Consider the following 16,023-nt stretch of genomic DNA (forward strand, 5'->3'; position numbering starts at 1 on the left):
ATTTCTGGAGTTTTACTTTGATTTCTTCATAATTATTGTACCAAAACGACAGGTGGAATATGCCATTTGGTACAATACACAATATAATTCGACACAGCTGTAAATATAAAAACGAACGTCGGCAACGTAGGCATTTAGAAAAATCGTCTTTATCGACGTTGATCAAGTTCCTCGACGTGTTTCACTTCACCTTAAATCGGTTATAATTTTCTCCGCAAATGACGCGCCCTCGATTAATCGTTCGGCCCCCTCTTGGAAATTAAAGTGTCAAAGTGACATGTGTATCTCTGCTAGTCCCAGTGCGCCGCTTTAGAGCGGCTTTCTTCTCGACTAAATGGACCTCTAACTCTCGCTGGTATACGGAGCAAGTGCACTCGACAAGTGTATGTTTCAGCGCGCGGCCGCGAGAGCGCGCGCGGTCCCATGTCGGCGCTCGACAATTATCGTACTCGTAACCGCGCGAGTAAGTCACGTCGACCGAGGGAGACAGAATCGCGGAAAGAGACGGAACGATGGAAAGAGACGGGGCGAAGGAAAGAGACGGGGCGAAGGAAAGAGACGGAGCGACGAAAAGAGACGCGGCGCCGCAGAAACGGAAAGAGACGGAAGCCCAGCCCGATGGGGAAAGACGGGGAAAGAGAGAGAAATTATGATTACGATGCCTCCCCGCGTTATCGTATCGCATCGTACTTATGTACCTACCAGCGAGCGATAGTGCTCGAGCGCGCGCGATATGCCTGTATAAATATTGCAAACCAATAACCATTAACCACTCGCGCCTCGCTCGGCGCGCCACCTTGCTCTTTTGCAATAAATTAAAAATCCCCGGCAATTAATCGGCCGTAAGATATGCGCGCCGAGTCCTTGAAGCCTTCGAAAACAACTGCATTCGCGTGCCTCGCCGGTGATTGTTACATAAATCGGGAGTCCCGGCCGCCATCTTGGTCCCGACCGCTGCGCGTCGTTTCGGAGCCGTTCTTCTTCGTTCATCGTGAATCCTACTCCAATTTTTTTCTCTATCCCATTAAGTTTGAACGCGATTCTCGAATCTTCGATTAACCTCCGAATACTGTCCTTTAAATGGACGAAAAGTTATTTCCCAAGATTTTCATTTATAAAACAGTAGTCGAAAGTGAACATTCTCCTGCTATCACGTATAGTCTACAGAGCATTATCTCTCAATTATTCGGGAATTCCTTTCGGTTTCTATTCGCTATCCCATTTCGATGACCTTCAGAAGAACACTAAGAGCGCATTCTCGAGGAGGGCGGGTCGCCCTTTTTAAAACCTCGAATGAGAGAAGGACACGGACACTCGGGGTGGGCGCGGCGAGGGGCGAAAAAAGAAGGCAAACGAGAACGAAGCTTGGAAGGAAAGAAAAAAAAAAGAAGAGAATTCGCGCTCCCTTTCACTCGTGTAAATACAGCCATCGATCACGCTTGGCCGCGACGTGGAAAAGAAATAAGACGGAAAGGAAGCCGGGAGAGGCGGAGAAAAAGGAAGAAAGAAGGAAGGAACGAACGGAGACGGGGCCTCGGGACCTCTGTCATGGCGGCCGTCCTGGATCCACCGATGGGACTTTTCGCTCGGTTTCTACCGAACTTTGGGAATCATCAACCACGCCATTATGGGATCGGGACTAATCGCGTGCGCCGTAAGGAAACGGTAGGGCCGGGCACCGTAAAAGAAGGGGAAATAAACACCTCATGGCCGAGTGTAAGGCGCAGTCGAGCCTTGTTTACATGGACGGATCTCCGTATCGCTGTAAATGGCCGATGAAAAAGTTCCAGTTGATGTAGGTACCTGTTAAGTGAATAGAGAATTAACTATCCGGGGCGGCTAGGAATGCATTGTTCTAGATTTTCGGCCAGGGAGATTATATTTGGTTTCGCCTTTCTTATGCTCTACCTTACCTTGTGGGCTGACAGGCAAGGAAGATCAATGAGATTACCGTGGAAGGGTGCCGAGTTGGGAGAAACGTTGAAGCTGAGATAGCATAGGTGGATGTCGAAATGAAGAGGTGAAAACCACTCTGTACCATTTGAAATGCTTCTTTCTATGAATTGCCTACATCTGCGAAAGTCTAATTTAATTTCAGGCCTATCTACATTTATCTGCGCAACCATAGGAAATGATTGACCAATTACACGATATAACTTCACCAAGTGACGTGATTCGTTTAAACCGTCTTCGGTAAATCTATCCCGAGGAGGTCGTTGACTAGGATTCCGTAAACGATCATCCTCCTAGATAGTACGGACCATAGAGGAAGGAGATTAATCCTGTCAATTTGACGGGCGATCGTCCACGTCGTCCAGGAACGTTTCTCCCCTCTCGAGAGACGGCATCTTTTGCTCGTTGGACGCCTCCTCGAGTAAAAAGGAAGAAAAGGAAACCACAACGACGACGCGAACGAAAATCAATGAATTTCAGATCGGTCCGTTCATTCCCCTAGATCGAGTAAATACACTAGATCCAATTGTAAGCGCGGTCGGCAATTTCCTCCGCCATCCGTAGCATACCTTTGCGATGGGCTCGGTTTAATGCGTTTTCTGATATTTATTACGATCGCGGTAAGACTCGTTATCCGCGCGCATAAAAAGTCCCGGCTCTTTCTATCTGGCGCGGGAGCACAAACAGGATTACTGTCATTATAACTCATCTCCCTCGAAAAAGTGCCGGTAAATCTTTATCATGGAAGTCATTGATTAGGGCCCCGCCAAGGACCCTCATCAGGGATGATAGAGAGAGCGGTGGTTAATGCTGTCAAGTTGACAGACGGGTGCGTTTAGGTCCACATTTTTAGGTGGCATCGAGACCCGATCGCCTCCACCGGAGGACGTGGCGTGCCTTGGCATGGCAACCGCGTTAATGACGCCGGACAGTGTCTTTCCGAGGGGTGACGTCACGCCACGCGATTGCTTTTCGTGGATTATTTATTGGACGGATCTCCCTCGAACATTCCTACATTTATAACCTACGTTACGATCGGCGTTGGTGTGCGAATGGGCTACGCCTTATTAGCGTACGAGCGAGCGCGCGCTATAAAGTATCGCGCCGTATCCGCCCGAGAGTCTCCAGAGACGACGCCGATGACAAAAAGAAGCCGACAAGCCGGACGTGCTAAATTCCCACTTCCTAGCACCCGGATCAGCAAACAAAAATCCCAGGGCCTAGGATTATCAAGGTGTTACGTTCTTCCGACGTGCGTGAAAAAAATGTACACTAGGTACCCAAGGGAAAAAATCTTCGGGCACTGTTACTAGTCACTATTCTAACGTATCCATTTCTGTCAAGAAGTATCGATTGAAAGATATGTGCCCATAATTATGAAAGTGGTCTAAGTCAAAATTAAAAAAAAAAATGAGTTTATCAGTTATTTCACGGCATATTATTTCAAACGAAATTAATTCAATGTAACTTCGGAACAAAAAATATATGACTTAGACCACTTTCATAATTATGGGCACATATTACAACGTATGTACAATGGCGGACATGAATGCCTCCTCTGCAGATACGGCATCGCCTGTGCAGGTTGGGAGGGCATTGATGTCTCCCAGTGTACGTAAGTGGATGGGAGATTTTTCTATACCGCATTGCGAGTTCAGATTAAAGGATTTGAAATGAGACGTTCGATGGGATAAATTTGTCGAGATGGAAATTCGGAGTGTGGGAACTGTCTGTATGTGCGAGCGATGGCTCCGCAAGGACGGCTTCAGCGTAAAAGAGAGAGAGAAGGCGAAAGAAACGAGGTTCCGGTGGAATTATTTTATTGCGCACAATTAGGTCCGCGGGGTCCGTGCGAGATGTATTTCCTCATCGTGTACGACCGGCCAGGGGGGTTTTACTGCGAGATGCTTTGAGGTCGCATCTTTTACAATGTAAGGAGGCATTTAGAGCCGGCGGATTTTTCTTCCCCGGGAATACGCGCAATCGGAGGTCCTCCTTTCGCGTGCAGGAGTCGCTCTCCCGGATTCGAATCGGCCAGAAGTGCAGGTTGTGTGTGCTTGCGAAATTGCCGTAATGACCGGTGCGCGTCCGTAAAAACTGTTTCGTTCGGGGAAACCAGAATGCGGGGATGGCCGGATCCCCGGGAGACGTTCCTCTTCTTCCCTCGAACCTCCGGTTCTCTCGGTCCCTCCTCCTTCGAGCTGGTCTCCTTCTTCCCTCCGCCTTCGATTCCTGCCACCGGTCGCTTCTTGCGCCGTTCTTGCACCGGAGGTCTCCTTTGATCCCTCGCGTTTTCGGCCGAATAAAAATCCCCTGGCCGAGCATTCCCTTCCGCCGTTCCTCCGGGACTCCTCGAAAGGGAGGGGGAGCTTTTTACCCCGGGGCCTTTTTTGCGAGGAGCGACAGGTGATTAACGAGGGACGGTCGTCCTGGACGAAATGATTTTTCCTGGAAAACGGGACGTCCCCGCGCCCGTCGAGATGGCTGCATAGCTTTCGACGTAACGACTCGGGACGAGACGAGAATCCTTGATCTACAGCAGCGTCGTCCTCGAGAGTTCAGGAAAAAGATCCCTTCTAACCCGATCGTAGCCCTATACGACACTCGACGATGCGTGCCGCGAATCCAAATCCTGCATTTAATCGGTATGAAATTTTCTCCCCCCGCCCCCTAATTAATCGATGAATATCGACGATCACCCCGCACCCATCAATCGCTGAACTCCGCTCTTCCTTCCCCACGAGGACATACAAATCTTCCCTGACAACAATAGCGAGGATAACCCCGATGTTATCCCCGTGAACTTCAAGCCGCTGAGGCTCGTTTCTAACTCGACGACGCGTGCCGCGAATCCAAATCCTGCATTTAATCGGTATGAAATTTTCTCCCCCCGCCCCCTAATTAATCGATGAATATCGACGATCACCCCACACCCATCGATCGCGGAACTCTCCGCTCTTCCTTCCCCACGAGGGCATACAAATCTTCCGTGACAACAATAGCGAGGATAACCCCGGCGTTATCCCCGTAAACTTCAAGCCGCTGAGGCTCGTTTCTAAGTACCATCCCCGCGTAACGAATCCCGCGGGCCGGCTAGTTTATGGCCTCGCGGGCCCAGTCGTTATTATTTCATAGGGAGCGTACAGTAGTACACATATCATGTCACGAGGTGCGCGTTAAACGTCGCGGGGTTCGCCCGAGCGGGGAATCTCGCTCGGGCCCTCGCTGGGCGCTTTATCGACTCGTAAAGATTCCATCGGGAGCCGCTAATCCCGCTTCGACTCCTAAAAGCTTCGAAGGCGCGCCCCCCTCCCCGGTGGGGTCGCGTCGCGGCGGCGCATGCGCGACTACCGGCGCGTAGGTGAAGCAAAAGACGCGAGGTAAGCCGATACGCACGTATACACCTACACGCTCCTCATAGGAGCCGACGGCGATCCAAGATGGCCGCCGCCAGGGTCCAGTCCTACGGGGAAAACGGCTAGCCTCCCGTCTCCTTTTAATTCCCACCGCGAGCCTTCTTCGCCGCCTCCCTCTCTCCCTCGGTCCTCTCCTCTCCTCTCCGCGGATCGCCGCGCGATCCGAGGGAAGCGCCCTGGCCGCTCTTTCGTGCCCGGCTACCCAGAAGGAGGTGCGCGCGCATCGCGCGGTCGCGCGGTCGCGCGGTCGCGCATGCGCGCCCGCTCGCCGGCAAAATCGCCGCGGCGCGCGACGATCCGTACGTTTATCGAATTACGAAGTGCCTCCACGGTCTCGCGGGGTATCTGGGAAAGGCCGAGAGAGGGGGACCGAGACGCAGGGCCCGGAGCGGACGCGCGCAAAAAAGAGACGCGGAGGAAACGAGGAGAGGCCGTACGGGTGGGGACGCGCGCGCGCTCTCTTTGCGCTCTTTGCGCTCTTTGCCGGAGAAAATTACACGCCTCCTGGATCGCGGGGAGGCTTTAACCGGCCGATTCCGCGGGGGCAACGGGCAAAAAGGGAGGAAGACGACGCCGATGACGACGGATACGTCGACGTCGTCGCGATACCATCTCGCCGAGCCTTAGAGGTCGTCCACGTCGCGTTCGTCCTTTAACGCTAGGATTATATCGAGGCTAAGCGCCCGCGTGCACGCACACGCGGCCGACCGAGTAATTGCCGCGAGGGCGCCCTGGCACGCTTATTAAAGCGCGTGCACACACGGCCGAGGCTAATCGGTCGCGCGTTAGGCTTAGAAGCGCGCCAATCGCGCCGATTAATTCATCGGCCGCGATCGGCGCGAGGGTAATTATAGCTCGAGCCATTATCTAGGAGCGAGATCGGGTCCCTTTCATTTAAATGCAAGAGCGGAAGGCCGGGCGCCGGACCCGGCGAAGGCGGCGCGCCGGGAACGACGCTGCCCAAGGAAATCGGAATGGCTCCGCCGATTGCGTCGCAAACTGCGTCGGGAAACTTTTCCGTCGCGGGCAGGGCTTGGATTTTTCTCATCCCGAGGAAAGTTACCGTCGCTCGTGGGGACGAGATTCAAATGTCAATTCCCATTCTTGTCCGAGGATCTTACGTCGGGGGGATTTGGACGTACCCTCCGGGTCGTGTCGATAAAGCGGTTACAATCATTTGAATTCCCGCCAAAAAGATGGACAGCGGGAAAAGGTACGGGAATTATTTCGACCCCAAGGTGGCATCAAGGAGAGCGCGGCTTTGCGTGGGATTGACTCGATCTCCCGACTCGGGGCTTAAGGCTTAAGGTGAAGTAAAACCTCCTTCGAATCAGTCGATTCGAATACAACACTTTTCTTAAGGTGAAGTGAAACCCCCCTCAAATCAGTCGATTCGAATACTATACTTTTTTTAAGGTGAAGTGAAACCCCCTTCAAGTCAGTCGATTTGAATACAACACTTTTTTTAAGGTGAAGTGAAACCCCCTTCAAATCAGTCGATTCGAATACAACACTTTTTTAAGGTGAAATGAAACCCCCTTCAAATCAGTCAATTCGAATACAACACTTTTTTTTAAGGGCATTAGACCAAACTGTCCAAAACTTTGACACATCACTCCATCATCTATGATCATTTAAGGATTGTCCTGACACATTCAAAATTTGTATTTTAAAAGAAAATTTTTTAACTCAGCCTAGGCCAGAACCAAAATGGCGTCGAGCTTTCATATTTCGATCGATATACAATTATCGAAGGCTCTGATATGAGAATCGAAAGGGTCAGAACAATTTTACGACAATTTAGAACACTCTGGTAATCGATAAACTCGCATTTGAACGGGATAAAGGCAAAAAAAGTGTTGTATGCGCTTCTATGCCAAAACGATGAGAATACAAGGTCTTGGAGTGAAAATTTAATTGACCTGGAAATCACAGATGGAGCAGGGAGTCCCTCTGCAGTCAATTAGGGCCCCAGAAAGCACGAATCCAGAGGATTTCTGGAGTTTTACTTAGATTTCTTTATAATTATTGTACAAAAACGACAGGTGGAGTATGCCACTTGGTACAATACCCAATATAATTCGACACAGCTGTCAATATAAAAACCAACGTAGGCATTTAGAAAAATATTCTTTATCGACGTCGATCAAGTTCCTCGACGTGTTTCACATCACCTTAAGGCTCTGGAGAAGTGGACGAAAGTGCGACGAGTCGGCCCTCGGGGATCGGCTCGGACAAGATGGTGGCTGACGAATGATCGAGTGGGGGCGATAAATGGGGGCCAAGTGGGAGGGAAACGGGAGATAAACGGGGAGCAAAGGGGGCCTGGGTAATAAACGAACCGAAAACACGCGGTGGTTAACGCTTGATTCATTGAAGCCCTAAAATAGGAATGATGCCCCTCGTAATTGGCTGGGATTTCGGCTTTAAATTTCGACGGAATATGGCCGATCGTGAGCCGCGACGGAGGAGGTCCCCGGGCCTGATGGCGCGACGGGGGACGCCCATAAGGCCCACGGTTCTGGCCATTTTGCCCCGGGCCCGACCATGCCGTCATCGAACGACGTATATTGGATAGGGAGAGAGTGGACCGAGGATTCTCTCCTTTCCCTTTTCTTCCTCTTACTTCTAATCGCGAATAACCGTGGAACTCGCTGATGGCGACTTTCCGCACACCGAAAGAAACGGCCACATCGTTGGACAATTGGATATTCGGCAATCGAAACGAGGGCCATTTCAAAAGTTGCGTTCTCTCCCATTTTTCCTATCGATTCCGAAAAACCCGAGTTTTTCAATAACGGCACCGATAACCTGATTCGCGGATAGCAAAAAATAAGGTAGCGACAATATAGGGAAATTCACAGCAAAGGATACTACCGCTAAATATTTTATTTACCGTTTTATATGTTGCCATTTTTATATAGAACTTACAAAAAGAGATGAGGTACGAATTGGTTAATCAACTTCGAGGGAGATAACACGCGATGTAAAATTGCATCGGTACAGTTGCGCGATTACGTGACGTAATACCGAGAGGAGGGGAAACGCCACGTAAAAATGTGAGAAATAAATATCCAGCTGCTTTCCGCGCCTCGGGAAAGCCTCCCGACGTTGGCGAGAAAAGGAAACGTCTAATCCCGGTGGATTTTAAAAAGCGCACATCGCCGCTGCCATAACAATTCTATTATTACTCGGGGAGTCATCGGGACTCGCAAGACCAAGGACCCTCTCGGCGCTGAAAGGCGAGGAATAAATTTAATTATAAAGAACGCTCGGTCGGGCTGTAAAACCGCTGGCAGGACGTTCTCCGATAAGCGAATTTATTTATTGTACATTAAACTGTCCAGTTCTCGCGCGGGCGCAAGTCGGCGTCCGAGAGGAATTCCTCACTCGGTTCGGAGGCGCGGGGCTCCTTAAAAAAAAAAAAATGAAAAAAACGAAAGTGAGAGAAAAGAGAATACGAAGAAAAAGACAAAGGCAAAGGAAATCGAGGAAACATTCGAAATACGTAAACAATAATTCCCGGAGGTCGCGGGATTGCCTCTCCTCGATTTTTCCTCGGGCGTCATCGAGCCGAACGAAAGTCAGCGGGCCCGAAATTGATGACTCCCGCGTACCCTAAGGTAGCTGTACCAGGCTTAATGTCTAACTTTTTTGCAAACAACAGGTTTGGAAGGTTGGACCGGTACGGCCGAAACCGTACAACCGGCTCGGTTCGGCCGTTGAAAACCAGACGCGTCCGCACCGTACGCACCCACTTGTGCAGGTACGCACACACGCACCTATACAAGCGGGGCACATACACGGGATATATATATAGACGAGCTGCTTAATGTCCTTCGGTAATGGACCTACCTCAACCTACGAACGGTAACAGTACTTACCTATCCGCCCGTACCTTGGGTGTCTACATCCTCATTTACCGGTCGGCGTGTCTCTTTTCTAACTAATCGTTGCAGTGCACCGAACTATGTGCCAGTCATCGGTAGGTCCTTCTTTCCGATCCTTTTCCCGCGTTGTGTCATGTACAACACGTTCGCTTTTAGTAAGCCGGTGGTCGTTTTTCCACGGGTCGTTGTAATGTACGCGTCCACCGGGGAGAGTGCCAGTCATCGGTAGCCGGGATTTTCTTTTTGTCCATTTTCTCTTCATTTGTCGATTCCAAAACGGCACAACGTGCGGCTCGAAATGCCGGTCATCGGCTGTGAGGAAAATTTTCTTCATTCTTTGCGCATTTTGTCGCGCCCCACCCGTTCGCAGTTGGATCGTTGGCGTATTGTTTTGTGGCTCGTTTTAATGTACCTGCAAATCGGGTAAAACAATGAAACGTGTTCTCACTCTTTCAAGGCTATTTTATCACTCGTGGTGTGATCGTCTACAATTTTCCGAATTTTCTTAAAATCTTGGATTTTGAGAAGGCAGGAAAGGAAAGTCTTAAGGTGAAGTGAAACCCCCTTCAAATCAGTCGATTCGAATACAACCCTTTTTTTTAAGGGTATTAGACCAAACTGCTAAAAACTTTGAGACATCACTCCTGATCAGCTAAGAATTGTCCTGACACATTAAAAATTTGGATCTTTCAAGAAAAATGTTTAACTCAGTCCAGACCAGAACCAAAATGGCGTCGGGCTCTCATATTTTGATCAATATACAATTATCGAAGGCTTTGATATGAGAATCGAAAGGGTCAGGACAATTTTACGACAATTTAGAACACTCTGGTAATCGATAAACTCGCATTTGAACGGGATAAAAGCAAAAAAAGTGTTGTATGTGCTTCTATGCCAAAACGATGGTAATACAAGATCTTGGAGTGAAAATTTAATTGACCTGGAAATCACAGATGGAGCAGGGGGTACCACTGCAGTCAATTAGAGCCCCAGAAAGCATGAATCCAGAGGATTTCTGGAGTTTTACTTCGATTTCTTTATAATTACTATACGAAAACGACAAGTGGAGTATGCCATTTGGGACAATACCCAATATAATTCGACACAGCTGTCAATGTAAAAACGAACGTCGGCAACGTAGGCATTTAAAAAAATCTTCTTTATCGACGCCGATCAAGATCCTCGACGTGTTTCACATCACCTTAAGTCACAGCTTCGTGTTTGCTCGTCTGCCCTGTCTAAATAGCACTAACGCGTTTCGTAATGCAACCCTTCCAAAGTTGTTGCGGGATTACGACCGCAACCACTCGGTATGGCGTGGTTCTTTGTGTGGTACTTAAATTGGTTCACCGACCGAGTGCATCTGGAACATCTGGAGGCATTACTCTGCAGGACCCCACATCTACCTGCAACGTTACCGTTAAGGTTGCCGTACCGCAATTGTAATATCGGTAACGTTTACGAACTCCCGTAAGGACAAGGAGGCGAGAGCGCCTACGGGGCCGAAGACTGCCCGGACTCGCAGGATGGCCTCTGAAAAAAACGGGATAAGAGGTCGTAGGATCCAGGGTCCCGGGAGGAACGGGCAGGAACCGGATTACCGGGACGCCGAGGTCCCGGGGGGTGGAGTTCTCCGGGTCAGCATCCCGCTTGGAGCCCGTAACGGGAACTCCTCGGGCAGGCCACGGGCTGAACGGGGTTGATAATAAGAGAGGTCTGCCACTCCGCCAAGGTGGTTGCTACTTACCCGAGACCCGAAGAACAAGTGCACGGCTGGTCTCTCCTGGTCTCTCGGAGTCGGCGGCAGCCTGGCAGACAGGTTGTCCAGATTCCACGGAAGGTCGTTTGCTTTGCTTACCGCGGGTCGCGAGGCGCGGACCAGGAGGGAACGCCGCCACTTCGGCTCGCCGAGCCCATAGACGGCCTCCTCTCGGTACGCGTGTGTGTGTGCGCGCGTGTACCCCACACATGGCAGCGCTACGTGGAAATTTATGTGCACGTATTCGCGCGAGTACAGACTCGGAACCTCCACCGCGTCGACTTGGCCGCTGTAGATGGAGGAACGCACTCTAATAGGTCCTCCACCGTGTGTGGCTGCGGTGTACACACGTCTACGTACGCGTAGTGCCACGAACGCCGGTACTCTTGCCTCGGAGAAAGATATAGAGACTTTCGTGTGTACGATCTGGACATATCGCGTAAATGTCGCGTTCCACACAAGAGTGTCCACCGCGGTGTGTGGCTACGCTCCCGCTCATGTGGTGGCTTCGGGCACTGACGCTTCACCCCGGTAACCGTGTGCGGTCTCTTGGGTAGCCGTATTGAATCTAATACGTTCGTGTGGAGTTTCACACCTGGATGTGTGTAAACACACACGTGTCCTTATAAACTCGCCAACGCGCGCACGCGGACTCCCGCACCACCTTCGACTGATTGTTCCCAATGATTTGCTCTGTAACCATGAAATACTGTCGTTAACCGAGCGCATTCCGAGTGGAAAAAAAAAATAGAGAGCACCGCCTCGGAGAGAAATTCGGCCACAGGAAGTTCCGCGGTCGAATGGCACTTGATGTAACGTCATATTTCTTGGATACGGAAATTACGGGAAAGCGGATGCCCCCCATGGTTATCAATGACCGTTGATGGATTTTCCCGTTTACTCCACCTCCTGCGGGAAAGATCATCCATCCTCACTCCGGGAAGTCACGTGTGTTTAAGAAATTTAATATCATTTTTTTAGTACCAATATGCTTGCTCCAAATTTATATACATTTATGTACTAGAGGGAAGGATCCTTGTGCGTTTCATATGTCGGCGTTGCATGTGGCCCGGATCAAGGATGCGTTCGGGGGCATGTAACTCCATGTAAACGAGAGCAAAGTGCGAGGGGGCTTTCCTGGACGCATATCCCCGAGGCCGTGCTCCGATTCCTCGGGTTGTACGGGATCCGAGATGGTCCAGAAGGCGGAGAGAGGACGACCGGAGAGACACCGGATACCCAGTTCTGTATCTGGTTCTCCGTTGACTCCTGCCGGAGAAAGCTCTACCCATACGCGTGACCATACGCGCCCGTAGGCGGCCGTGGTCGTCCGTACACGCGTCGTGCGTGCCCGTGCGTGGGGAACCCATACGTGAACGCCCAGCGTCCGTACCTTGCCCTCGATTACCGGGCAGATTCTTTCGGTCTCCGCACTGAAATGATGAAATTCCACGTGAGAAACTACCGGAGCTCGCATTTCACTCCTCGTACCACGGAAGATATGGCCGGGGCTCTTCAGAATAATTTTAATAATTTACGGAGGAACAGTGTCGACGTTGACGTAAAATAGGGACAATTCATGGTCCCCAATTTCGCCTTGTGCCTCAATTCACGGTGTTTATACAAATTCCTTGAGCTCACGCCGGAATGATAAAAGGGAAATGTTAAGAAGGTGGGAACGGAAATCCGGATTAAAAAAAGTGGAGACTTCAATTGTCCAGGAAAATCATCACGCTCGGGCGTTTCTCTGCACTTCTTTTTTCGTTGTGTGTGATATATTTTTTTTTTCCCTTCATTTTTGACCGTTCAACCGGACACACGGGAAGTTAATCCAGGATCCGTACCTTGAGCGAATAATGACGGCAGATGTCCCCGACGATTCACCTCTTCTTTTCTTACGGAAGCCTACGTTACCGACCGGGCGGACAATTCAATGAAATTAACGCGCTTTGTCGACTGTCCACGCCGATTCATCCTTCTCACTCATACATGTAAACCGCGAAATTTTCAAGCCAAGTTAATGCGTAACGTTAAGCAGATGTTTCCATCACGTGACATCTCGGAGGATGAGAATCAACCGCGAAGGATAAAGGAGACGTTATCAATAAATGCCCCAAGTATGAAGATTTTACATTCTGAAATTGATTCGCCCGTGTTAAAAAATATTATGTATAATCAAGTCTGGAAATTCAGGACTTTTATAATCGTTTCCCGCGTACGCCAAAGTGAATAAGCAACGTTATTGGATTTTTTTCGACTTCCTTTTGGATATCGATTACTCTTATCGATTATTTTAATCGGTTTTAATTAATCTCCCTTCGTAGGAAGTGTCAGGTGTAGCCAATGGTTTTCATCGAGAGAAATGAACCCCCGCTGCATATGTCGTGTCAAAATGCAATCCTGGCGTGCAGCGGATGGAAATCCACCATAAATATGTAGTCCTCCGTAAGTCAGCCGATAAATTGCGATTACCGTGTCGGACGTAAGGATAACGCGATACGATTTCTCCGCGAACCACATTAATATTATATATACATTTTATATAATGGATTTCGAGGCGGGGCGCGATTTAAGCGTCCAGGATATCGCGGTTATCTCGGGAGAAGTTAGGGGAATAACAAAATTTCCCTCGTGCAAAACTGCGCGCGGATTTATCGCACGGCGTGTAATGGAATGCGAGGCAGCCGTATACACGCGTACACGCACACGCGCACGCTCGCATATTATCCGGATATTCACGATTATCTGCGGAATGTCACCGTCAGCGGGCATTCAAAATAAAAAGACAGCTTAGATGAAAAAAAAAAAAGAAAAGAAGATATCCCGAGGGAGACGCGAGATGCCCTTCGGCCACTGAAAGCCTGGCCTTGCTAACCAAAATCGTTGGATCAGATATGAAAACAAACGACAGGATGCAATAAATTGGAAATTCAAGGAACCTCGGTATCATCTAATCATCGAATGATATTACGTGTCATTTATAATCACGGATGGGAGATCAAAGAATCTCATAAGTGTGAATGGAATTGCAGAGCTAATGTGCCACAACCTCGGATTGAGGAAAAACGAGATATGAGAAACCCCGTATGGTAATTTGGAGAAAATAGGGAGAAACTAGTTCCTCCCTTAAAGCAGAAGATAAATGGACGCTCGGTCACCCTTTTAACGTTCCTCCTCGCCGGTTTTAATTTTCGTTACTTTCAGGGGATATAACTTTCGAGGCTAAGTGCGCGTCGTATAAGTGAGAAGTAAAAGGTAAAGCCTCGACTTGTCACTTTGCTCTGGTTTACTCGATTGGCGTGGAGCTTCGGACCACTGCAGATGCGTGTACGTCTGTTGGTCGTGCTCGCATATTATATGAATATTCCCGATTATCTCGGGAATGTCGGAACCAGCGGGCGTTGAAATAAAATTAGGAAGACACCCCAGGGGGAAAGGGAGAGTCGGGCTAAGGTGTCCCAAGAAAGGTACGGGACATTCTTCGTCCGTCTCGTCCCGACCTTGCCACCGGGAAATAATTGCCGGCGTCACATTGGTCGAAACCCTGGGCAACCTTCTCCTTGTAAACAAGGATCTCTTTCGAGAAGGACGAGTCGAGGGAGTCCAAGAGGCGAATTAATTTCAGCGACGGTACTTCATCCCACCTCCTGGCTTTCCACTTTTTCGCAGACTGCGCGCGCATATATCCCCGTAGCTCTAAATAAACGAAGGAAACGCGATTAGGTGGATAAATTAAAACGTAACGTATTCCCGATAACTTTTACCCGGTTGGCCCGAGAAATATCGGCCAACGATTACATTCAGAATTCTCGAAATACTAAATACATTGCAACACTGCCTGTCAGGTGCGTGTTCTGGAAAGCGTGTAATTGATCGGATATTGGAACGTTGCGCAAGTATCAGAAATAGTTGGAGCCGATTTCGAAGTCGTGGCATGTAACCTAGGTCAATTCCAGACGTCTCTCAAATCCTTAAACCTACGAATAAAAAAAATAAGCTTCGCAATCCGCGTACATTTTACGTAAAGTTCACCTCTCCGATATTCAAGGTTCCTGAAGAATATCGCTTTCTCAATGGCCGCCATTTTTGGGGAGAGGAATTCTAATTACAATGAGATTCTCCGTGGCAAATAATTAATATCAAGGTGGAGAAGAGGCTTCGCGGGAGATTTACCAGTGAAAATATAATTCCTCATTGCAGTCCGTAATTATCATGTACCGAGGGAGCCGCGGATATCTTCGCGGCCATCTTCCTATTTTGAGGACGCAGGGAGTGCGTAACACGGCCGAAGCTGCTCCGAGGAGCTCGATCGAGTCGAGGGGATGTGCGTGTCGAGGCCTCCCGTCACGGAGAAGCTTCCGAGCGAGATATTCCCGATATATAAGTATATCCCACTCGCGGTAACTCGGCGTGTTCCAGGTAGGGCCGCACCAATCCGAGCCGCCGGGTGCGTGGCGTGTGTGGTTAGGATAAAAGGAAGTATACCTAACGTAACCTAACCTAACCTAACCTAACCTTGGCTAACCTAACCCACCATAACCTAACCGAACCCTATCGTGCGGGACAGTCGGAACGGACGAGAAGAGCACGAGAGGGACAAGGGGGAGCCTCTCGAGCACGAAGGAGAGACGTAGATAGAGAAAACGAGAGCCCGATAGGGGGCGGCAGGGACGCAGAAAGAGAGGGAGAGAGAGAGAGAGGAAGAGGAGAGCGGAGACAGGGCGTGGTCCAGCCTTGCACTTACTTATCATTATATTTATTCCTCCGCCGTATGTACATACGTATGGCTATTGATATACGATTGAGCCGAGGTCTCGTTGCGTTCCTTGAGAAATCCATACGCCTGTAATTGCGAGGCGCTCTTAATTCGGAAAGGGTCACTCTATGTATATACTGATGTTTTACATAGTTTCCAAGTGCAATCGCGACTTGTCGAAAAGCAGGGCTTTTTATCGGGATTCGGTGTAATCGAGGGCGCGAGCCCTAATTACGAGCGACGAGGACA

This window comes from Orussus abietinus, unplaced genomic scaffold (genome assembly GCF_000612105.2).
Source record: "Orussus abietinus isolate OABI.00-Male unplaced genomic scaffold, Oabi_2.0 scaffold147, whole genome shotgun sequence".
NCBI lineage: Eukaryota > Metazoa > Arthropoda > Insecta > Hymenoptera > Orussidae > Orussus > Orussus abietinus.